The following is a 24,235-nucleotide window of genomic DNA, read 5'->3' on the forward strand; positions in this document are numbered from 1 at the left end:
GAATCCATCTCCATGGATTACATGTCAGGCCTTCCTTCCACTAAGCATGGAAATGACTGTGTTTTTGTGGTCGTCGACAGGTCTCAAAGATGGCCATTATGATGGCCTGCAAGAAGAATATCACAGCAAAGCCACTGCTAAACTCTTCTTTGGAACGAGTGTGGGTGCACTTTGGATCCCACAGTCTATCATCTCAGATCGGGACAGTCGGTTTCTCAGCACATTTTGGTCCAGTCTCTGGTCAATGCTGGACACCAAACTCACGAAGTCCACAGCCTTCCATCCTCAAACTGATGGCCAGACAGAGGTTGTCAACAGGATGATTGTGCACATTCTGCGCATGTATAACTCAAAGCATCCACGCACATGGACGAGAGCCTCCCCTATGTTCAGCACAGCTACAACCGAGCTCTTCACACTCCACTGGCCATAGCCCTTTTCAGGTGGGTTTAGGATTCCAGCTACACTATGCCCCATTGATGTGGCCATGCCACTTGCAGCTACTCACATGAATTCAGCTCATGTCCAGTCCGAAACAGATAAGGCCACCAGCTTCATTGAGCGCATCCAACATATTCGCCAGCAGGTCCATGACATTCTTGAGAAATCAAATGCCAAGTACAAGCAGCGACATGATCAACACCGGTGCCACACAAGTTTCAGTGGGCGACAAAGTCTGGTTGCATTTGCAAAAGGAACGCTTTTGGAGCCTATCGGAAATTGAGACCACTTCGATATGGTCCTTACACCATTACTAAGGCTATGGGAGACAATGCATTTGAGCTCAGCATTCCCCCCATTCCTTGGCCTGCACCCAGTGTTCAATGTGGACCGCCTTCGGCCATACTTTCCACCATTGCTAACACATCCGACATTGCAGAACAGCTCAAACCCACAGAATTAAATCCAGATTGCATGGAACAAGCTGCAACTGATCGATCATGGACACACAGATCAAGAACACTCGCCAACAGCATATCCAACTGTATCGAGTTGTCAAAGCAGGCCAACTCCTTCAGCAGGGCAAGTGGCTCACCAGGGAACAAGTTCAGCAGAGGTTTCCTCATCTCATGGAGGAGCTCAACGCAATGGGGACCATTGCTTCCTAAGGGGGGAGAATGATCCAGGTGGATATTGGTGGCCACCTGCCAGGTCCACCTGGACCCCCACCATTGTCTTTCTCTCAGCATTTTCAGTTTCCTTAATTGTAGCACAGTTTACTATTTTTAGCAGTTTTTCGGGTCCTGAACTTCCGGAGCCGTTTTGAGGCCCTAAACGACGTTTTTTTGGAATTCTGGGCGACCGCCCTATGTTGCCTCCCAAGTGGTAGTACTCGGATAGATCTTTCTAACGAGCTATCGTACGCGTCAAACGGAGATCGTATGCCAAAGTTACGACCCCGGAAATTGATGTACCAATTTACCCAAACGGGGCCCACAATTTGGCGTTTCATCTTCTAGGGTTAGGTTTCGGTATGTGAAGGGTTTTCCATTGTTTCTCAACAATAAATAGGCCTTCGAGCCTCATTGTAATACAGTCAGTTCAGAGGCATGTAGCCATCACATCTCTTCTCAGAGATAAGCTACCATCGCCCTAGCTAGTTTATTGCCATTTCTGTTTGTAAGCATATTCAGTATTTTCCATTAATGAAATGAAGTATTATTTCCGCTGCATCTTTGTGTATATGGTTATCTCTGTAATTTGTTGCGTTCCTGTTTAAATCTGGATCAGTGGTATCAGAGCGTCTGCTTTTTCTCTGTTTTTCTTTGCATGTCCCCAACAAGGTCGGGATATAAGGAGTTAGGGCTTGAACTGGTTGAACCTTTGCAAGACCAGCCTCGCAAATCCCGACGGCCTCCCATGGCGGACGAGAAGAAAGACGAGGGCAGGAGATCCCATCAAAATCTTGCTCGAAGAAGCGCTCGAGCGACAACGGAACGCGATGATGGACAGCTTTGCGCAGATCCTTCAGCGGCTACCCAGAAGCGGCGCATCGGCTTCCAGCAGCTCCTCTGGAAACGCCACACCCTTTAAGGTACAAGTTAATTTTGAAATCCCCATATTCGAGGGTCAGATAGACGCCGATGCCGTAGATAAATGGTTAAATCTGCTAGAGGGTTATTTTTCTGTTCATGAATTTTCGAGTCGGGAAAAGATTGTTTTTGCTCTTCTCAAAGCAGCCCCCCACGTCAAGGACTGGTGGAAACCTACTGCGAGCAGAAGATGAAAGTACTGGCTCACTATTTTCAGCCGCACCCACCTGGGATTCGTTCCGGATGCCATCAAGGAGCAGTACTACCCTGTCGGAAGCTATGAGGATGAATACATAAAGTGGACCACGCTGCGGCAGGGAAGGGACCAAGATGTGCCGGAGTTCACCAATCTTTTCCATACCCTTCGCACAAAGTTGGGTATCAAGGATTCGGAGCAACATTTGATACTCAAATACCGTGGCTGCCTGCACAAGTACATCCAGGAAGAAATACAGTTCCTAAACATCCCCTCGCTCGGCGCAGCATACCGGTATGCCGTCAAAGTCGAGCAGAAGTTTAAACAAAAGAAGCGAGACTTTGGATCTGCGAATCCAAAGCAGGGGAAAGGTGCCCCTAAACCACAGAACAAAGGACAAAGCCAAGGCGGGACAGCCCAAGACAACCAGCTGAAGCTGCAAGCAAAGAGCAACGCCGCGAAGCCGAGAAAGGACACTGGAAAATGGTGCGAGTTCCATAAGAGCTCCACTCACAACACAAGTGAGTGTCGGCCAAACAGTCACTGGTGGCTGAGCTAAAGGTTTCAGAATCAGATGCATGTTCCGACTCTGAGTCAGAACCCGATAAGGGGTATGAAAAAGGGAAGCAGATCATTGATGCGGATCCCAGCGCCACTGTTGCTACCGCAAAGATCCAGAAAAATGAACCCGAAGATCCAGAGGAGGAGGAGCGTCTCTTCCACTCCCAGATGTGGGTCAAGGGCTCCCCGATACAGTTCATTGTTGATAGCGGGAGTCAAAAGAACCTCATTTCGGCAGAGGTCGTGAAGCGGTTGGGCTTACCGACCACAGCACATCCACAACCATACACCATTGGGTGGCTTTACCAAGGCGAGATCTTCGCGTGAGCCAGCAGTGTCGCCTTCCATACAACATCAAGCCCTTCACGGATGAGGTATTGTGTGACATTGCTCCCCTTGAAGTTTGTGATGTATTACTAGGACAACCATACTTGTGGAAGCGACATGCTGTGTATGAATCAAGGCCCCGTGCTGTTATTATTACATTGGGAAATAAGTTGTTCAGGATACCAGAGGTACCACCACCTGCCGCCATCTCTTTGATTACTGCAAAACAATGCAGTAAGATCATTTCCAAAACCAGGAAATTTGTTTTCCTGATGATACGCCCTCAAGGGAAGAAGAAGACAGTGGCCGCGGCCTCCAAACGAGGTCCCTCTGCACGGCAGCTACAAATGGACAAGATTGTGGAGGAGTACAAAGACATCTTCACCTCCCCGGCAGGGGTTCCTCTGCACTGTCAAGTCAAGCACTCCATTGATCTGACCCCAGGTGCGCCGCTACCCAATGGACCAATTTATCGGCGCTCCGTTCTGGAGAACAATGAAATCAAGAGGCAGATTCAGGAGCTCCTACAGAAAGGTCACATCCGTCCGAGTTCTTCGCCCTGTGGGAGCCCGATAGTGTTGGTACAGAAGAAGGATGGGACGTGGAGACTCTGTATTGACTATCGGGCGCTGAACAAGATCACTGTCCGTAATAGGTACCCGATCCCGCGGATTGATGACCTCCTAGACCAACTAAAGGGGGCGAAATATTTCAGCAAGATCGATCTGAAGTCAGGATATCACCAGGTACCAATTGAACCCTCAGATGTGTGGAAGACTGCCTTCAAATCCAAGGAGGGCCTCTTCGAATGGTTGGTCATGCCTTTCGGATTGACGAATGCTCCTGCAACCTTTATGAGGCTAATGGATGACATCTTGCGGCCATTCACCAACTCCTTTGTAGTAGTATACTTGGATGACATTCTGATCTTCAGCCAGAGTTGGGAAGAGCACCTCCACCACATCCGACAGGTTCTCCAAACACTGCGGCAACACAAGCTATGTGCCAATTTGGAGAAATGCACTTTTGGCATGACCGAGGTCCAGTATCTGGGATACATCATTGATGAACAGGGGTGCATGTCGATCCAGCCAAGGTCCAAGTCATTCGGGATTGGCCCTCTCCAACCACTCTAACAGAGCTCCGCAGCTTTCTAGGTCTTGCCAACTTCTACCGCAGGTTTGTGTTGGGATTTTCTCATATTTCTTGGCCCTTGAGTCAAGTCACCAAGGGCGGGGCGAAAGCAAAATTCTTTTGGTCTGAATCTCAACAGAAGGCATTCAGGGAGTTGAAGGATCGCCTCTGCACGGCACCAGTGCTCGCGTTACCAGATTTACAACAACCATTTGAGGTCGAGACAGATGCCTCTGACTATGCTATTGGGGCAGTCCTTACTCAACATGGACATCCAGTGGCATATCACAGTGAAACACTTTCAGACACAGTCCGGAAGTACCCCACTTATGATAAAGAGATGTATTCCATTGTACAGGCCTGCCGACAATGGAAGCATTACATTTTGGGGAAGGAAACGGTCATCCACACAGACCACCGACCTCTGCAATTCATACAGACCCAAGGGAAATTGCAGAATGATCGCCATCAGAAGTGGTCTACATACCTGCAACAGTTTCACTTGAATATCAAGTATAAAAAGGGCAGCACCAATAATGTTGCAGATTGCCTCAGTCGACCACCGATCATGGCGCTAACCACCGTGCTCAACTCTTGCGGGCACGAGACTTCTGATTGGCCACTTCTCTACAAAAGCGACCCAGAATTCGGCCACACATACCAGACACTCTTGGAGGGTCGGCAGGTTGCAGATTTTCACCTCCAGGATGCCCTATTATGCCACCTCGGTCACCTTTGTGTTCCTTCAAGCGAGCGTGCCAAGATGATTTGGGAAGCACACTACAGTCGGGCTGCTGGGCATTTCGGGGTCGAGAAAACAGTGGCAGTACTGCAAAACTATTTCTATTGGCCGAATCTTCGACAGGATGTTGGGAAGTACATCCGATCATGTACTGCCTGTGCCATTGCCAAACCGACCATTAAGAAGCAAGGCCTCTATACCCCGTTGCCTACCCCTAGTCGACCTTGGGAATCCATCTCCATGGATTACATGTCAGGCCTTCCTTCCACTAAGCATGGAAATGACTGTGTTTTTGTGGTCGTCGACAGGTTCTCAAAGATGGCCATTATGATGGCCTGCAAGAAGAATATCACAGCAGAAGCCACTGCTAAACTCTTCTTTGAACGAGTGTGGGTGCACTTTGGGATCCCACAGTCTATCATCTCAGATCGGGACAGTCGGTTTCTCAGCACATTTTGGTCCAGTCTCTGGTCAATGCTGGACACCAAACTCACGAAGTCCACAGCCTTCCATCCTCAAACTGATGGCCAGACAGAGGTTGTCAACAGGATGATTGTGCACATTCTGCGCATGTATAACTCAAAGCATCCACGCACATGGGACGAGAGCCTCCCCTATGTTCAGCACAGCTACAACCGAGCTCTTCACAGCTCCACTGGCCATAGCCCTTTTCAGGTGGGTTTAGGATTCCAGCCACTATGCCCCATTGATGTGGCCATGCCACTTGCAGCTACTCACATGAATTCAGCTCATGTCCAGTCCGAAACAGATAAGGCCACCAGCTTCATTGAGCGCATCCAACATATTCGCCAGCAGGTCCATGACATTCTTGAGAAATCAAATGCCAAGTACAAGCAGCGACATGATCAACACCGGGTGCCACACAAGTTTCAGGTGGGCGACAAAGTCTGGTTGCATTTGCAAAAGGAACGCCTTACTGGAGCCTATCGGAAATTGAGACCACTTCGATATGGTCCTTACACCATTACTAAGGCTATGGGAGACAATGCATTTGAGCTCAGCATTCCCCCATTCCTTGGCCTGCACCCAGTGTTCAATGTGGACCGCCTTCGGCCATACTTTCCACCATTGCTAGACACATCCGACATTGCAGAACAGCTCAAACCCACAGAATTAAATCCAGATTGCATGGAACAAGCTGCAACTGATCGGATCATGGACACACAGATCAAGAACACTCGCCAACAGCATATCCAACTGTATCGAGTTGTCAAAGCAGGCCAACTCCTTCAGCAGGGCAAGTGGCTCACCAGGGAACAAGTTCAGCAGAGGTTTCCTCATCTCATGGAGGAGCTCAACGCAATGGGGACCATTGCTTCCTAAGGGGGGAGGAATGATCCAGGTGGATATTGGTGGCCACCTGCCAGGTCCACCTGGACCCCCACCATTGTCTTTCTCAGCATTTTCAGTTTCCTTAATTGTAGCACAGTTTACTATTTTTAGCAGTTTTTCGGGTCCTGAACTTCCGGAGCCGTTTTGAGGCCCTAAACGACGTTTTTTTGGAATTCTGGGGCGACCGAGCCCTAATGTTGCCTCCCAAAGTGGTAGTACTCGGATAGATCTTTCTAACGAGCTATCGTACGCGTCAAACGGAGATCGTATGCCAAAGTTACGACCCCGGGAAATTGATGTACCAATTTACCCAAACGGGGCCCACAATTTGGCGTTTCATCTTCTAGGGTTAGGTTTCGGTATGTGAAGGGTTTTCCATTGTTTCTCAACAATAAATAGGCCTTCGAGCCTCATTGTAATACAGTTCAGAACAGTTCAGAGGCATGTAGCCATCACATCTCTTCTCAGAGATAAGCTACCATCGCCCTAGCTAGTTTATTGCCATTTCTGTTTGTAAGCATATTTCAGTATTTTCCATTAATGAAATGAAGTATTATTTCCGCTGCATCTTTGTGTATATGGTTATCTCTGTAATTTGTTGCGTTCCTGTTTAAATCTGGATCAGTGGTATCAGAGCGGTCTGCTTTTTCTCTGTTTTTCTTTGCATGTCCCCAACAAGGTCGGGATATAAGGAGTTAGGGCTTGAACTGGTTGAACCTTTGCAAGACCAGCCTCGCAAATCCCGACGGCCTCCCATGGCGGACGAGAAGAAAGACGAGGGGGCAGGAGATCCCATCAAAATCTTGCTCGAAGAAGCGCTCGAGCGACAACGGAACGCGATGATGGACAGCTTTGCGCAGATCCTTCAGCGGCTACCCAGAAGCGGCGCATCGGCTTCCAGCAGCTCCTCTGGAAACGCCACACCCTTTAAGGTACAAGTTAATTTTGAAATCCCCATATTCGAGGGTCAGATAGACGCCGATGCCGTAGATAAATGGTTAAATCTGCTAGAGGGTTATTTTTCTGTTCATGAATTTTCGAGTCGGGAAAAGATTGTTTTTGCTCTTCTCAAAGCAGCCCCCCACGTCAAGGACTGGTGGGAAACCTACTGCGAGCAGAAGGATGAAAGTACTGGCTCACTATTTTCAGCCGCACCCACCTGGGATTCGTTCCGGGATGCCATCAAGGAGCAGTACTACCCTGTCGGAAGCTATGAGGATGAATACATAAAGTGGACCACGCTGCGGCAGGGAAGGGACCAAGATGTGCCGGAGTTCACCAATCTTTTCCATACCCTTCGCACAAAGTTGGGTATCAAGGATTCGGAGCAACATTTGATACTCAAATACCGTGGCTGCCTGCACAAGTACATCCAGGAAGAAATACAGTTCCTAAACATCCCCTCGCTCGGCGCAGCATACCGGTATGCCGTCAAAGTCGAGCAGAAGTTTAAACAAAAGAAGCGAGACTTTGGATCTGCGAATCCAAAGCAGGGGAAAGGTGCCCCTAAACCACAGAACAAAGGACAAAGCCAAGGCGGGACAGCCCAAGACAACCAGCTGAAGCTGCAAGCAAAGAGCAACGCCGCGAAGCCGAGAAAGGACACTGGAAAATGGTGCGAGTTCCATAAGAGCTCCACTCACAACACAAGTGAGTGTCGGGCCAAACAGTCACTGGTGGCTGAGCTAAAGGTTTCAGAATCAGATGCATGTTCCGACTCTGAGTCAGAACCCGATAAGGGGTATGAAAAAGGGAAGCAGATCATTGATGCGGATCCCAGCGCCACTGTTGCTACCGCAAAGATCCAGAAAAATGAACCCGAAGATCCAGAGGAGGAGGAGCGTCTCTTCCACTCCCAGATGTGGGTCAAGGGCTCCCCGATACAGTTCATTGTTGATAGCGGGAGTCAAAAGAACCTCATTTCGGCAGAGGTCGTGAAGCGGTTGGGCTTACCGACCACAGCACATCCACAACCATACACCATTGGGTGGCTTTACCAAGGGCGAGATCTTCGCGTGAGCCAGCAGTGTCGCCTTCCATACAACATCAAGCCCTTCACGGATGAGGTATTGTGTGACATTGCTCCCCTTGAAGTTTGTGATGTATTACTAGGACAACCATACTTGTGGAAGCGACATGCTGTGTATGAATCAAGGCCCCGTGCTGTTATTATTACATTGGGAAATAAGTTGTTCAGGATACCAGAGGTACCACCACCTGCCGCCATCTCTTTGATTACTGCAAAACAATGCAGTAAGATCATTTCCAAAACCAGGAAATTTGTTTTCCTGATGATACGCCCTCAAGGGAAGAAGAAGACAGTGGCCGCGGCCTCCAAACGGGGTCCCTCTGCACGGCAGCTACAAATGGACAAGATTGTGGAGGAGTACGAAGACATCTTCACCTCCCCGGCAGGGGTTCCTCTGCACTGTCAAGTCAAGCACTCCATCGATCTGACCCCAGGTGCGCCGCTACCCAATGGACCAATTTATCGGCGCTCCGTTCTGGAGAACAATGAAATCAAGAGGCAGATTCAGGAGCTCCTACAGAAAGGTCACATCCGTCCGAGTTCTTCGCCCTGTGGGAGCCCGATAGTGTTGGTACAGAAGAAGGATGGGACGTGGAGACTCTGTATTGACTATCGGGCGCTGAACAAGATCACTGTCCGTAATAGGTACCCGATCCCGCGGATTGATGACCTCCTAGACCAACTAAAGGGGGCGAAATATTTCAGCAAGATCGATCTGAAGTCAGGATATCACCAGGTACCAATTGAACCCTCAGATGTGTGGAAGACTGCCTTCAAATCCAAGGAGGGCCTCTTCGAATGGTTGGTCATGCCTTTCGGATTGACGAATGCTCCTGCAACCTTTATGAGGCTAATGGATGACATCTTGCGGCCATTCACCAACTCCTTTGTAGTAGTATACTTGGATGACATTCTGATCTTCAGCCAGAGTTGGGAAGAGCACCTCCACCACATCCGACAGGTTCTCCAAACACTGCGGCAACACAAGCTATGTGCCAATTTGGAGAAATGCACTTTTGGCATGACCGAGGTTCAGTATCTGGGATACATCATTGATGAACAGGGGGTGCATGTCGATCCAGCCAAGGTCCAAGTCATTCGGGATTGGCCCTCTCCAACCACTCTAACAGAGCTCCGCAGCTTTCTAGGTCTTGCCAACTTCTACCGCAGGTTTGTGTTGGGATTTTCTCATATTTCTTGGCCCTTGAGTCAAGTCACCAAGGGCGGGGCGAAAGCAAAATTCTTTTGGTCTGAATCTCAACAGAAGGCATTCAGGGAGTTGAAGGATCGCCTCTGCACGGCACCAGTGCTCGCGTTACCAGATTTACAACAACCATTTGAGGTCGAGACAGATGCCTCTGACTATGCTATTGGGGCAGTCCTTACTCAACATGGACATCCAGTGGCATATCACAGTGAAACACTTTCAGACACAGTCCGGAAGTACCCCACTTATGATAAAGAGATGTATTCCATTGTACAGGCCTGCCGACAATGGAAGCATTACATTTTGGGGAAGGAAACGGTCATCCACACAGACCACCGACCTCTGCAATTCATACAGACCCAAGGGAAATTGCAGAATGATCGCCATCAGAAGTGGTCTACATACCTGCAACAGTTTCACTTGAATATCAAGTATAAAAAGGGCAGCACCAATAATGTTGCAGATTGCCTCAGTCGACCACCGATCATGGCGCTAACCACCGTGCTCAACTCTTGCGGGCACGAGACTTCTGATTGGCCACTTCTCTACAAAAGCGACCCAGAATTCGGCCACACATACCAGACACTCTTGGAGGGTCGGCAGGTTGCAGATTTTCACCTCCAGGATGCCCTATTATGCCACCTCGGTCACCTTTGTGTTCCTTCAAGCGAGCGTGCCAAGATGATTTGGGAAGCACACTACAGTCGGGCTGCTGGGCATTTCGGGGTCGAGAAAACAGTGGCAGTACTGCAAAACTATTTCTATTGGCCGAATCTTCGACAGGATGTTGGGAAGTACATCCGATCATGTACTGCCTGTGCCATTGCCAAACCGACCATTAAGAAGCAAGGCCTCTATACCCCGTTGCCTACCCCTAGTCGACCTTGGGAATCCATCTCCATGGATTACATGTCAGGCCTTCCTTCCACTAAGCATGGAAATGACTGTGTTTTTGTGGTCGTCGACAGGTTCTCAAAGATGGCCATTATGATGGCCTGCAAGAAGAATATCACAGCAGAAGCCACTGCTAAACTCTTCTTTGAACGAGTGTGGGTGCACTTTGGGATCCCACAGTCTATCATCTCAGATCGGGACAGTCGGTTTCTCAGCACATTTTGGTCCAGTCTCTGGTCAATGCTGGACACCAAACTCACGAAGTCCACAGCCTTCCATCCTCAAACTGATGGCCAGACAGAGGTTGTCAACAGGATGATTGTGCACATTCTGCGCATGTATAACTCAAAGCATCCACGCACATGGGACGAGAGCCTCCCCTATGTTCAGCACAGCTACAACCGAGCTCTTCACAGCTCCACTGGCCATAGCCCTTTTCAGGTGGGTTTAGGATTCCAGCCACTATGCCCCATTGATGTGGCCATGCCACTTGCAGCTACTCACATGAATTCAGCTCATGTCCAGTCCGAAACAGATAAGGCCACCAGCTTCATTGAGCGCATCCAACATATTCGCCAGCAGGTCCATGACATTCTTGAGAAATCAAATGCCAAGTACAAGCAGCGACATGATCAACACCGGGTGCCACACAAGTTTCAGGTGGGCGACAAAGTCTGGTTGCATTTGCAAAAGGAACGCCTTACTGGAGCCTATCGGAAATTGAGACCACTTCGATATGGTCCTTACACCATTACTAAGGCTATGGGAGACAATGCATTTGAGCTCAGCATTCCCCCATTCCTTGGCCTGCACCCAGTGTTCAATGTGGACCGCCTTCGGCCATACTTTCCACCATTGCTAGACACATCCGACATTGCAGAACAGCTCAAACCCACAGAATTAAATCCAGATTGCATGGAACAAGCTGCAACTGATCGGATCATGGACACACAGATCAAGAACACTCGCCAACAGCATATCCAACTGTATCGAGTTGTCAAAGCAGGCCAACTCCTTCAGCAGGGCAAGTGGCTCACCAGGGAACAAGTTCAGCAGAGGTTTCCTCATCTCATGGAGGAGCTCAACGCAATGGGGACCATTGCTTCCTAAGGGGGAGGAATGATCCAGGTGGATATTGGTGGCCACCTGCCAGGTCCACCTGGACCCCCACCATTGTCTTTCTCAGCATTTTCAGTTTCCTTAATTGTAGCACAGTTTACTATTTTTAGCAGTTTTTCGGGTCCTGAACTTCCGGAGCCGTTTTGAGGCCCTAAACGACGTTTTTTTTGGAATTCTGGGGCGATCGAGCCCTATGTTGCCTCCCAAAGTGGTAGTACTCGGATAGATCTTTCTAACGAGCTATCGTACGCGTCAAACGGAGATCGTATGCCAAAGTTACGACCCCGGGAAATTGATGTACCAATTTACCCAAACGGGGCCCACAATTTGGCGTTTCATCTTCTAGGGTTAGGTTTCGGTATGTGAAGGGTTTTCCATTGTTTCTCAACAATAAATAGGCCTTCGAGCCTCATTGTAATACAGTTCACAGTTCAGAGGCATGTAGCCATCACATCTCTTCTCAGAGATAAGCTACCATCGCCCTAGCTAGTTTATTGCCATTTCTGTTTGTAAGCATATTTCAGTATTTTCCATTAATGAAATGAAGTATTATTTCCGCTGCATCTTTGTGTATATGGTTATCTCTGTAATTTGTTGCGTTCCTGTTTAAATCTGGATCAGTGGTATCAGAGCGGTCTGCTTTTTCTCTGTTTTTCTTTGCATGTCCCCAACAAGGTCGGGATATAAGGAGTTAGGGCTTGAACTGGTTGAACCTTTGCAAGACCAGCCTCGCAAATCCCGACGGCCTCCCATGGCGGACGAGAAGAAAGACGAGGGGGCAGGAGATCCCATCAAAATCTTGCTCGAAGAAGCGCTCGAGCGACAACGGAACGCGATGATGGACAGCTTTGCGCAGATCCTTCAGCGGCTACCCAGAAGCGGCGCATCGGCTTCCAGCAGCTCCTCTGGAAACGCCACACCCTTTAAGGTACAAGTTAATTTTGAAATCCCCATATTCGAGGGTCAGATAGACGCCGATGCCGTAGATAAATGGTTAAATCTGCTAGAGGGTTATTTTTCTGTTCATGAATTTTCGAGTCGGGAAAAGATTGTTTTTGCTCTTCTCAAAGCAGCCCCCCACGTCAAGGACTGGTGGGAAACCTACTGCGAGCAGAAGGATGAAAGTACTGGCTCACTATTTTCAGCCGCACCCACCTGGGATTCGTTCCGGGATGCCATCAAGGAGCAGTACTACCCTGTCGGAAGCTATGAGGATGAATACATAAAGTGGACCACGCTGCGGCAGGGAAGGGACCAAGACGTGCCGGAGTTCACCAATCTTTTCCATACCCTTCGCACAAAGTTGGGTATCAAGGATTCGGAGCAACATTTGATACTCAAATACCGTGGCTGCCTGCACAAGTACATCCAGGAAGAAATACAGTTCCTAAACATCCCCTCGCTCGGCGCAGCATACCGGTATGCCGTCAAGGTCGAGCAGAAGTTTAAACAAAAGAAGCGAGACTTTGGATCTGCGAATCCAAAGCAGGGGAAAGGTGCCCCTAAACCACAGAACAAAGGACAAAGCCAAGGCGGGACAGCCCAAGACAACCAGCTGAAGCTGCAAGCAAAGAGCAACGCCGCGAAGCCGAGAAAGGACACTGGAAAATGGTGCGAGTTCCATAAGAGCTCCACTCACAACACAAGTGAGTGTCGGGCCAAACAGTCACTGGTGGCTGAGCTAAAGGTTTCAGAATCAGATGCATGTTCCGACTCTGAGTCAGAACCCGATAAGGGGTATGAAAAAGGGAAGCAGATCATTGATGCGGATCCCAGCGCCACTGTTGCTACCGCAAAGATCCAGAAAAATGAACCCGAAGATCCAGAGGAGGAGGAGCGTCTCTTCCACTCCCAGATGTGGGTAAAGGGCTCCCCGATACAGTTCATTGTTGATAGCGGGAGTCAAAAGAACCTCATTTCGGCAGAGGTCGTGAAGCGGTTGGGCTTACCGACCACAGCACATCCACAACCATACACCATTGGGTGGCTTCACCAAGGGCGAGATCTTCGCGTGAGCCAGCAGTGTCGCCTTCCATACAACATCAAGCCCTTCACGGATGAGGTATTGTGTGACATTGCTCCCCTTGAAGTTTGTGATGTATTACTAGGACAACCATACTTGTGGAAGCGACATGCTGTGTATGAATCAAGGCCCCGTGCTGTTATTATTACATTGGGAAATAAGTTGTTCAGGATACCAGAGGTAGCACCACCTGCCGCCATCTCTTTGATTACTGCAAAACAATGCAGTAAGATCATTTCCAAAACCAGGAAATTTGTTTTCCTGATGATACGCCCTCAAGGGAAGAAGAAGACAGTGGCCGCGGCCTCCAAACGGGGTCCCTCTGCACGGCAGCTACAAATGGACAAGATTGTGGAGGAGTACAAAGACATCTTCACCTCCCCGGCAGGGGTTCCTCTGCACTGTCAAGTCAAGCACTCCATCGATCTGACCCCAGGTGCGCCGCTACCCAATGGACCAATTTATCGGCGCTCCGTTCTGGAGAACAATGAAATCAAGAGGCAGATTCAGGAGCTCCTGCAGAAAGGTCACATCCGTCCGAGTTCTTCGCCCTGTGGGAGCCCGATAGTGTTGGTACAGAAGAAGGATGGGACGTGGAGACTCTGTATTGACTATCGGGCGCTGAACAAGATCACTGTCCGTAATAGGTACCCGATCCCGCGGATTGATGACCTCCTAGACCAACTAAAGGGGGCGAAATATTTCAGCAAGATCGATCTGAAGTCAGGATATCACCAGGTACCAATTGAACCCTCAGATGTGTGGAAGACTGCCTTCAAATCCAAGGAGGGCCTCTTCGAATGGTTGGTCATGCCTTTCGGATTGACGAATGCTCCTGCAACCTTTATGAGGCTAATGGATGACATCTTGCGGCCATTCACCAACTCCTTTGTAGTAGTATACTTGGATGACATTCTGATCTTCAGCCAGAGTTGGGAAGAGCACCTCCACCACATCCGACAGGTTCTCCAAACACTGCGGCAACACAAGCTATGTGCCAATTTGGAGAAATGCACTTTTGGCATGACCGAGGTTCAGTATCTGGGATACATCATTGATGAACAGGGGGTGCATGTCGATCCAGCCAAGGTCCAAGTCATTCGGGATTGGCCCTCTCCAACCACTCTAACAGAGCTCCGCAGCTTTCTAGGTCTTGCCAACTTCTACCGCAGGTTTGTGTTGGGATTTTCTCATATTTCTTGGCCCTTGAGTCAAGTCACCAAGGGCGGGGCGAAAGCAAAATTCTTTTGGTCTGAATCTCAACAGAAGGCATTCAGGGAGTTGAAGGATCGCCTCTGCACGGCACCAGTGCTCGCGTTACCAGATTTACAACAACCATTTGAGGTCGAGACAGATGCCTCTGACTATGCTATTGGGGCAGTCCTTACTCAACATGGACATCCAGTGGCATATCACAGTGAAACACTTTCAGACACAGTCCGGAAGTACCCCACTTATGATAAAGAGATGTATTCCATTGTACAGGCCTGCCGACAATGGAAGCATTACATTTTGGGGAAGGAAACGGTCATCCACACAGACCACCGACCTCTGCAATTCATACAGACCCAAGGGAAATTGCAGAATGATCGCCATCAGAAGTGGTCTACATACCTGCAACAGTTTCACTTGAATATCAAGTATAAAAAGGGCAGCACCAATAATGTTGCAGATTGCCTCAGTCGACCACCGATCATGGCGCTAACCACCGTGCTCAACTCTTGCGGGCACGAGACTTCTGATTGGCCACTTCTCTACAAAAGCGACCCAGAATTCGGCCACACATACCAGACACTCTTGGAGGGTCGGCAGGTTGCAGATTTTCACCTCCAGGATGCCCTATTATGCCACCTCGGTCACCTTTGTGTTCCTTCAAGCGAGCGTGCCAAGATGATTTGGGAAGCACACTACAGTCGGGCTGCTGGGCATTTCGGGGTCGAGAAAACAGTGGCAGTACTGCAAAACTATTTCTATTGGCCGAATCTTCGACAGGATGTTGGGAAGTACATCCGATCATGTACTGCCTGTGCCATTGCCAAACCGACCATTAAGAAGCAAGGCCTCTATACCCCGTTGCCTACCCCTAGTCGACCTTGGGAATCCATCTCCATGGATTACATGTCAGGCCTTCCTTCCACTAAGCATGGAAATGACTGTGTTTTTGTGGTCGTCGACAGGTTCTCAAAGATGGCCATTATGATGGCCTGCAAGAAGAATATCACAGCAGAAGCCACTGCTAAACTCTTCTTTGAACGAGTGTGGGTGCACTTTGGGATCCCACAGTCTATCATCTCAGATCGGGACAGTCGGTTTCTCAGCACATTTTGGTCCAGTCTCTGGTCAATGCTGGACACCAAACTCACGAAGTCCACAGCCTTCCATCCTCAAACTGATGGCCAGACAGAGGTTGTCAACAGGATGATTGTGCACATTCTGCGCATGTATAACTCAAAGCATCCACGCACATGGGACGAGAGCCTCCCCTATGTTCAGCACAGCTACAACCGAGCTCTTCACAGCTCCACTGGCCATAGCCCTTTTCAGGTGGGTTTAGGATTCCAGCCACTATGCCCCATTGATGTGGCCATGCCACTTGCAGCTACTCACATGAATTCAGCTCATGTCCAGTCCGAAACAGATAAGGCCACCAGCTTCATTGAGCGCATCCAACATATTCGCCAGCAGGTCCATGACATTCTTGAGAAATCAAATGCCAAGTACAAGCAGCGACATGATCAACACCGGGTGCCACACAAGTTTCAGGTGGGCGACAAAGTCTGGTTGCATTTGCAAAAGGAACGCCTTACTGGAGCCTATCGGAAATTGAGACCACTTCGATATGGTCCTTACACCATTACTAAGGCTATGGGAGACAATGCATTTGAGCTCAGCATTCCCCCATTCCTTGGCCTGCACCCAGTGTTCAATGTGGACCGCCTTCGGCCATACTTTCCACCATTGCTAGACACATCCGACATTGCAGAACAGCTCAAACCCACAGAATTAAATCCAGATTGCATGGAACAAGCTGCAACTGATCGGATCATGGACACACAGATCAAGAACACTCGCCAACAGCATATCCAACTGTATCGAGTTGTCAAAGCAGGCCAACTCCTTCAGCAGGGCAAGTGGCTCACCAGGGAACAAGTTCAGCAGAGGTTTCCTCATCTCATGGAGGAGCTCAACGCAATGGGGACCATTGCTTCCTAAGGGGGGAGGAATGATCCAGGTGGATATTGGTGGCCACCTGCCAGGTCCACCTGGACCCCCACCATTGTCTTTCTCAGCATTTTCAGTTTCCTTAATTGTAGCACAGTTTACTATTTTTAGCAGTTTTTCGGGTCCTGAACTTCCGGAGCCGTTTTGAGGCCCTAAACGACGTTTTTTTGGAATTCTGGGGCAATCGAGCCCTATGTTGCCTCCCAAAGTGGTAGTACTCGGATAGATCTTTCTAACGAGCTATCGTACGCGTCAAACGGAGATCGTATGCCAAAGTTACGACCCCGGGAAATTGATGTACCAATTTACCCAAACGGGGCCCACAATTTGGCGTTTCATCTTCTAGGGTTAGGTTTCGGTATGTGAAGGGTTTTCCATTGTTTCTCAACAATAAATAGGCCTTCGAGCCTCATTGTAATACAGTTCAGAGGCATGTAGCCATCACATCTCTTCTCAGAGATAAGCTACCATCGCCCTAGCTAGTTTATTGCCATTTCTGTTTGTAAGCATATGTCAGTATTTTCCATTAATGAAATGAAGTATTATTTCCGCTGCATCTTTGTGTATATGGTTATCTCTGTAATTTGTTGCGTTCCTGTTTAAATCTGGATCAGTGGTATCAGAGCGGTCTGCTTTTTCTCTGTTTTTCTTTGCATGTCCCCAACAAGGTCGGGATATAAGGAGTTAGGGCTTGAACTGGTTGAACCTTTGCAAGACCAGCCTCGCAAATCCCGACGGCCTCCCATGGCGGACGAGAAGAAAGACGAGGGGGCAGGAGATCCCATCAAAATCTTGCTCGAAGAAGCGCTCGAGCGACAACGGAACGCGATGATGGACAGCTTTGCGCAGATCCTTCAGCGGCTACCCAGAAGCGGCGCATCGGCTTCCAGCAGCTCCTCTGGAAACGCCACACCCTTTAAGGTACAAGTTAATTTTGAAATCCCCATATTCGAGGGTCAGATAGACGCCGATGCCGTAGATAAATGGTTAAATCTGCTAGAGGGTTATTTTTCTGTTCATGAATTTTCGAGTCGGGAAAAGATTGTTTTTGCTCTTCTCAAAGCAGCCCCCCACGTCAAGGACTGGTGGGAAACCTACTGCGAGCAGAAGGATGAAAGTACTGGCTCACTATTTTCAGCCGCACCCACCTGGGATTCGTTCCGGGATGCCATCAAGGAGCAGTACTACCCTGTCGGAAGCTATGAGGATGAATACATAAAGTGGACCACGCTGCGGCAGGGAAGGGACCAAGATGTGCCGGAGTTCACCAATCTTTTCCATACCCTTCGCACAAAGTTGGGTATCAAGGATTCGGAGCAACATTTGATACTCAAATACCGTGGCTGCCTGCACAAGTACATCCAGGAAGAAATACAGTTCCTAAACATCCCCTCGCTCGGCGCAGCATACCGGTATGCCGTCAAAGTCGAGCAGAAGTTTAAACAAAAGAAGCGAGACTTTGGATCTGCGAATCCAAAGCAGGGGAAAGGTGCCCCTAAACCACAGAACAAAGGACAAAGCCAAGGCGGGACAGCCCAAGACAACCAGCTGAAGCTGCAAGCAAAGAGCAACGCCGCGAAGCCGAGAAAGGACACTGGAAAATGGTGCGAGTTCCATAAGAGCTCCACTCACAACACAAGTGAGTGTCGGGCCAAACAGTCACTGGTGGCTGAGCTAAAGGTTTCAGAATCAGATGCATGTTCCGACTCTGAGTCAGAACCCGATAAGGGGTATGAAAAAGGGAAGCAGATCATTGATGCGGATCCCAGCGCCACTGTTGCTACCGCAAAGATCCAGAAAAATGAACCCGAAGATCCAGAGGAGGAGGAGCGTCTCTTCCACTCCCAGATGTGGGTCAAGGGCTCCCCGATACAGTTCATTGTTGATAGCGGGAGTCAAAAGAACCTCATTTCGGCAGAGGTCGTGAAGCGGTTGGGCTTACCGACCACAGCACATCCACAACCATACACCATTGGGTGGCTTTACCAAGGGCGAGATCTTCGCGTGAGCCAGCAGTGTCGCCTTCCATACAACATCAAGCCCTTCACGGATGAGGTATTGTGTGACATTGCTCCCCTTGAAGTTTGTGATGTATTACTAGGACAACCATACTTGTGGAAGCGACATGCTGTGTATGAATCAAGGCCCCGTGCTGTTATTATTACATTGGGAAATAAGTTGTTCAGGATACCAGAGGTACCACCACCTGCCGCCATCTCTTTGATTACTGCAAAACAATGCAGTAAGATCATTTCCAAAACCAGGAAATTTGTTTTCCTGATGATACGCCCTCAAGGGAAGAAGAAGACAGTGGCCGCGGCCTCCAAACGAGGTCCCTCTGCACGGCAGCTACAAATGGACAAGATTGTGGAGGAGTACAAAGACATCTTCACCTCCCCGGCAGGGGTTCCTCTGCACTGTCAAGTCAAGCACTCCATTGATCTGACCCCAGGTGCGCCGCTACCCAATGGACCAATTTATCGGCGCTCCGTTCTGGAGAACAATGAAATCAAGAGGCAGATTCAGGAGCTCCTACAGAAAGGTCACATCCGTCCGAGTTCTTCGCCCTGTGGGAGCCCGATAGTGTTGGTACAGAAGAAGGATGGGACGTGGAGACTCTGTATTGACCATCGGGCGCTGAACAAGATCACTGTCCGTAATAGGTACCCGATCCCGCGGATTGATGACCTCCTAGACCAACTAAAGGGGGCGAAATATTTCAGCAAGATCGATCTGAAGTCAGGATATCACCAGGTACCAATTGAACCCTCAGATGTGTGGAAGACTGCCTTCAAATCCAAGGAGGGCCTCTTTGAATGGTTGGTCATGCCTTTCGGATTGACGAATGCTCCTGCAACCTTTATGAGGCTAATGGATGACATCTTGCGGCCATTCACCAACTCCTTTGTAGTAGTATACTTGGATGACATTCTGATCTTCAGCCAGAGTTGGGAAGAGCACCTCCACCACATCCGACAGGTTCTCCAAACACTGCGGCAACACAAGCTATGTGCCAATTTGGAGAAATGCACTTTTGGCATGACCGAGGTCCAGTATCTGGGATACATCATTGATGAACAGGGGGTGCATGTCGATCCAGCCAAGGTCCAAGTCATTCGGGATTGGCCCTCTCCAACCACTCTAACAGAGCTCCGCAGCTTTCTAGGTCTTGCCAACTTCTACCGCAGGTTTGTGTTGGGATTTTCTCATATTTCTTGGCCCTTGAGTCAAGTCACCAAGGGCGGGGCGAAAGCAAAATTATTTTGGTTTGAATCTCAACAGAAGGCATTCAGGGAGTTGAAGGATCGCCTCTGCACGGCACCAGTGCTCGCGTTACCAGATTTACAACAACCATTTGAGGTCGAGACAGATGCCTCTGACTATGCTATTGGGGCAGTCCTTACTCAACATGGACATCCAGTGGCATATCACAGTGAAACACTTTCAGACACAGTCCGGAAGTACCCCACTTATGATAAAGAGATGTATTCCATTGTACAGGCCTGCCGACAATGGAAGCATTACATTTTGGGGAAGGAAACGGTCATCCACACAGACCACCGACCTCTGCAATTCATACAGACCCAAGGGAAATTGCAGAATGATCGCCATCAGAAGTGGTCTACATACCTGCAACAGTTTCACTTGAATATCAAGTATAAAAATGGCAGCACCAATAATGTTGCAGATTGCCTCAGTCGACCACCGATCATGGCGCTAACCACCGTGCTCAACTCTTGCGGGCACGAGACTTCTGATTGGCCACTTCTCTACAAAAGCGACCCAGAATTCGGCCACACATACCAGACACTCTTGGAGGGTCGGCAGGTTGCAGATTTTCACCTCCAGGATGCCCTATTATGCCACCTCGGTCACCTTTGTGTTCCTTCAAGCGAGCGTGCCAAGATGATTTGGGAAGCACACTACAGTCGGGCTGCTGGGCATTTCGGGGTCGAGAAAACAGTGGCAGTACTGCAAAACTATTTATACTGGCCGAATCTTCGACAGGATGTTGGGAAGTACATCCGATCATGTACTGCCTGTGCCATTGCCAAACCGACCATTAAGAAGCAAGGCCTCTATACCCCGTTGCCTACCCCTAGTCGACCTTGGTAATCCATCTCCATGGATTACATGTCAGGCCTTCCTTCCACTAAGCATGGAAATGACTGTGTTTTTGTGGTCGTCGACAGGTTCTCAAAGATGGCCATTATGATGGCCTGCAAGAAGAATATCACAGCAGAAGCCACAGCAGAAGCAGAAGCCAGAAGTATTATTTCCGCTGCATCTTTGTGTATATGGTTATCTCTGTAATCTGTTGCGTTCCTATTTAAATCTGGATCAAAAAGGGACTGATGAATCAGTTCTGGAATTTTACCAGGCATAGATGCTATATAATGCCTAAGATATGCAGTATTATGATGATCGGGAATCTTATAATACAAATTCTGCATGGTGCAATAATATTCTGATAAGAGATCTAAACTGCACAGTCTTTGACTCATAAAAATCTGGGCGAAGTGCTTATTATCAGAAGATATAACTCCCAAAAATTCATGGGATAGAGCCATCAGTATTGCTTCTAGTGGATCATCACTTTCTAGAATTTCATTCTGCTCATATTTTTTTATAGTTTCCCACCACAGTCTTGCATTTCCAATTAAATTCCAGGTGAGGAGAATTACTATATCTTTCCATGAAGCTTTTGTATCAGCTTTCTTCTGAGAAGCCCAAGCATTGATCTGTTGTAACAAAATAAGGGTTTGATCTCTTGTTAAACAATCAAAATTTATAACGAAAGTATTCCCATGCTTATCAGACCTGAAAGTAGAGGATGGATCATAGCTGAATTCTGTAGAGGCAAGATTCTATCTCCATGTGCTAAAGTGACTATTCTTTGATTGTGAACCAATGTCAAGTCCTGTTGTTCTTGCATTTTTGTTTGAAAAAATAAATCTTTCATTTATTTTGTTCTTTAGGGGATTTGATGATCATTCATCTCCTGACTGACTTGCCATCTTGATTTCTACAATACAGAAATTTTCAATTTTCTATTTTGGTAGATCTAGCTTTTCTCGAGCTAAGCTAGTGTCTTGAACTAAAGCAGATAGCTCTCTATCATTTCTACCATGATTTTAAGTGAGAGTTGTTGTGAATTTCCAATAGCTTTGGCCAATGTGAATTTCGGGCCTTCTTCTTCTATCTCACAATAATTAGGAGGGTTGTCAGTTTTGACTATAGATGATTCAAAGCTAGTTACATCTCTACTTATTACTCCTAGCTAACCATTGATTATTCTGAGCTGGTTCTCATATATGTCTTGAGAAGCATTCATGATATTAATACTCTGGTGAATTTTTCTGACATGTTCTTTGCCTTCAACCACTTCCCTGGCTAAGTCATCTATGTTCTGGGCTATGCAAACTAACTGATAACTACCATATTTTTCATTTTAGTGAATTCAAAAGGTTCTGGATCTACAGTTGTTCTGTAATGCAAAAACTAAAGATCACTCTGAACAACACCATCCTTGAATTTAGGTGTGTTATTACTTGGATCTAATCTTCTTTCTGGTAATTCCATTCTATTTCCTGGCTTGTCTATGGAAAGGGAGATCATGCATAGATCTCTTGTTGGAGGCATGATACATTCAGTACAATTTGGATGTTGTCCTAAATGGTGAGTTGTTACCACTATTTGGTATTGTTTTTTTGTTTTTTCTTCTTTATCTCCATCGCAGTAAATGCAGTTTGCTAATGGATTGTTCTTATGCTTATCCAAATACTTAGAAACGGGTGCTGAAATATTTACTTGGCAAGGTAATTTGGAAGACTGACTTCTAACTAACTTTTTTTGTGGGGAATCTGATTGGAACCTGAGACTTGTACTACCATCTGGTCTTTTTACAATTTTTAACTGTTTGGAGGAAGTATCTACCAATTGTGGATATTTCTGTGACATCGGGGTGTATTGGCTATTCCATTCAAATGGTAAACTTAAATCACAAAACCCTACCTGCAAGGGAGTTGTGTTTCCAAGGCCAACAATAACTCCTTCTTTTAAAGCTCTTTGTGACAAACTAAGATTTAAAGGAGGCATACTTGAAGAAACAAATTGAATAAATACATGCGACTGTAATTGTGCTATCTGGGACTGGGGAGCGGTTTCATACCCATGAAACTGGATATATGCTTGCATAAAATCATTTATATAGGGGTCTATTAATGATACTTAGTATCGAGGAACCATTGAAGACCAAACTGGACCATTATTTAAGGGGCTTTGAAAACCACCAATTAAACATCTGGGCGAAATGCTTATTATCAGAAGATATAACTCCCAAAAAATCATGGGATAGAGCCATAGGTATTGCTTGTAGTGGATCATCACTTTCTAGAATTTAATTTTTCTCATCATTTTTTATAGTTTCCCACCACAATCTTGCATTTCCAATTAAATTCCAGGTGAGGAGAATTACTATATATTTCCATGAAGCTTTTGTATCAACTTTCTTCCGAGAAGCCCAAGCATTTATTTGTTGTAACAGAATAAGGGTTTGATCCCTTGTTAAACAATCAAAATTTATAAATCAGAAGAAAACCTCAAAAGAGTAGCAGAACGAAACTGGGAGATGGGCAGTTTGTAAATTTTATTAGGTTCGATTGAAGGTAATTCCCAATTGGTTGGGGATTGAACTATTGCTCAACTACTTTATTATCAAACAAAACATCTTTCTGATCATTACTAGTATACATATTTAACCATGACCATCTTTTCTCATGAGCTGCTTTTTGTGACTTAACTAAGAAATCAAAATTTGAACTACTAGCCATATCGATGATAATAAAGGAAATAGAAACACCTGGTGGTAGAGCAACAATAGGAGTAATCTGCCCAATGCCCTAACGCCTATCCTTCGACAACAACTAGACTTATCGCAAACTTACAAGATCCCAGTGATTCTCCTATGCACAGATTCTTCTTTTACTCATTTAGAGAGGTTTTATCAAACAATCCATCAACATGGACTTGCACTATCTAATTCATCTGACAAATTCATTATTGCTAAAACACACATTGAGTATTTGGGATTGTTTATATCTCAAGGGAAAGTAGAATTACAGCCTCATGTTCTACGTTCATTAGCTAACTTTCCTGATATTCTCCCAGATATCAGAACTATACAAAGGTTTTTGGGATGCTTAAATTATATAAAACAATTATATCTTGAACAAGCAAAAGATACAAAAGTTCTACAACAACGTTTAAAGAAAGGAAGCATTTGGTTTGATTAAATGACTCAAGCAGTAAAATATATCAAGCAAAAGATTGAGCAACTACCACCTCTCACTCTTCCTCAAGAAGATCTTCCTTTTATGCAAGAAACAGATGCAT

Source organism: Pinus tabuliformis, chromosome 8 (assembly GCF_031772625.1).
Source record: "Pinus tabuliformis cultivar Carrire ecotype Pingquan chromosome 8, CPIR1, whole genome shotgun sequence".
NCBI classification, from domain to species: Eukaryota; Viridiplantae; Streptophyta; class Pinopsida; order Pinales; family Pinaceae; genus Pinus; species Pinus tabuliformis.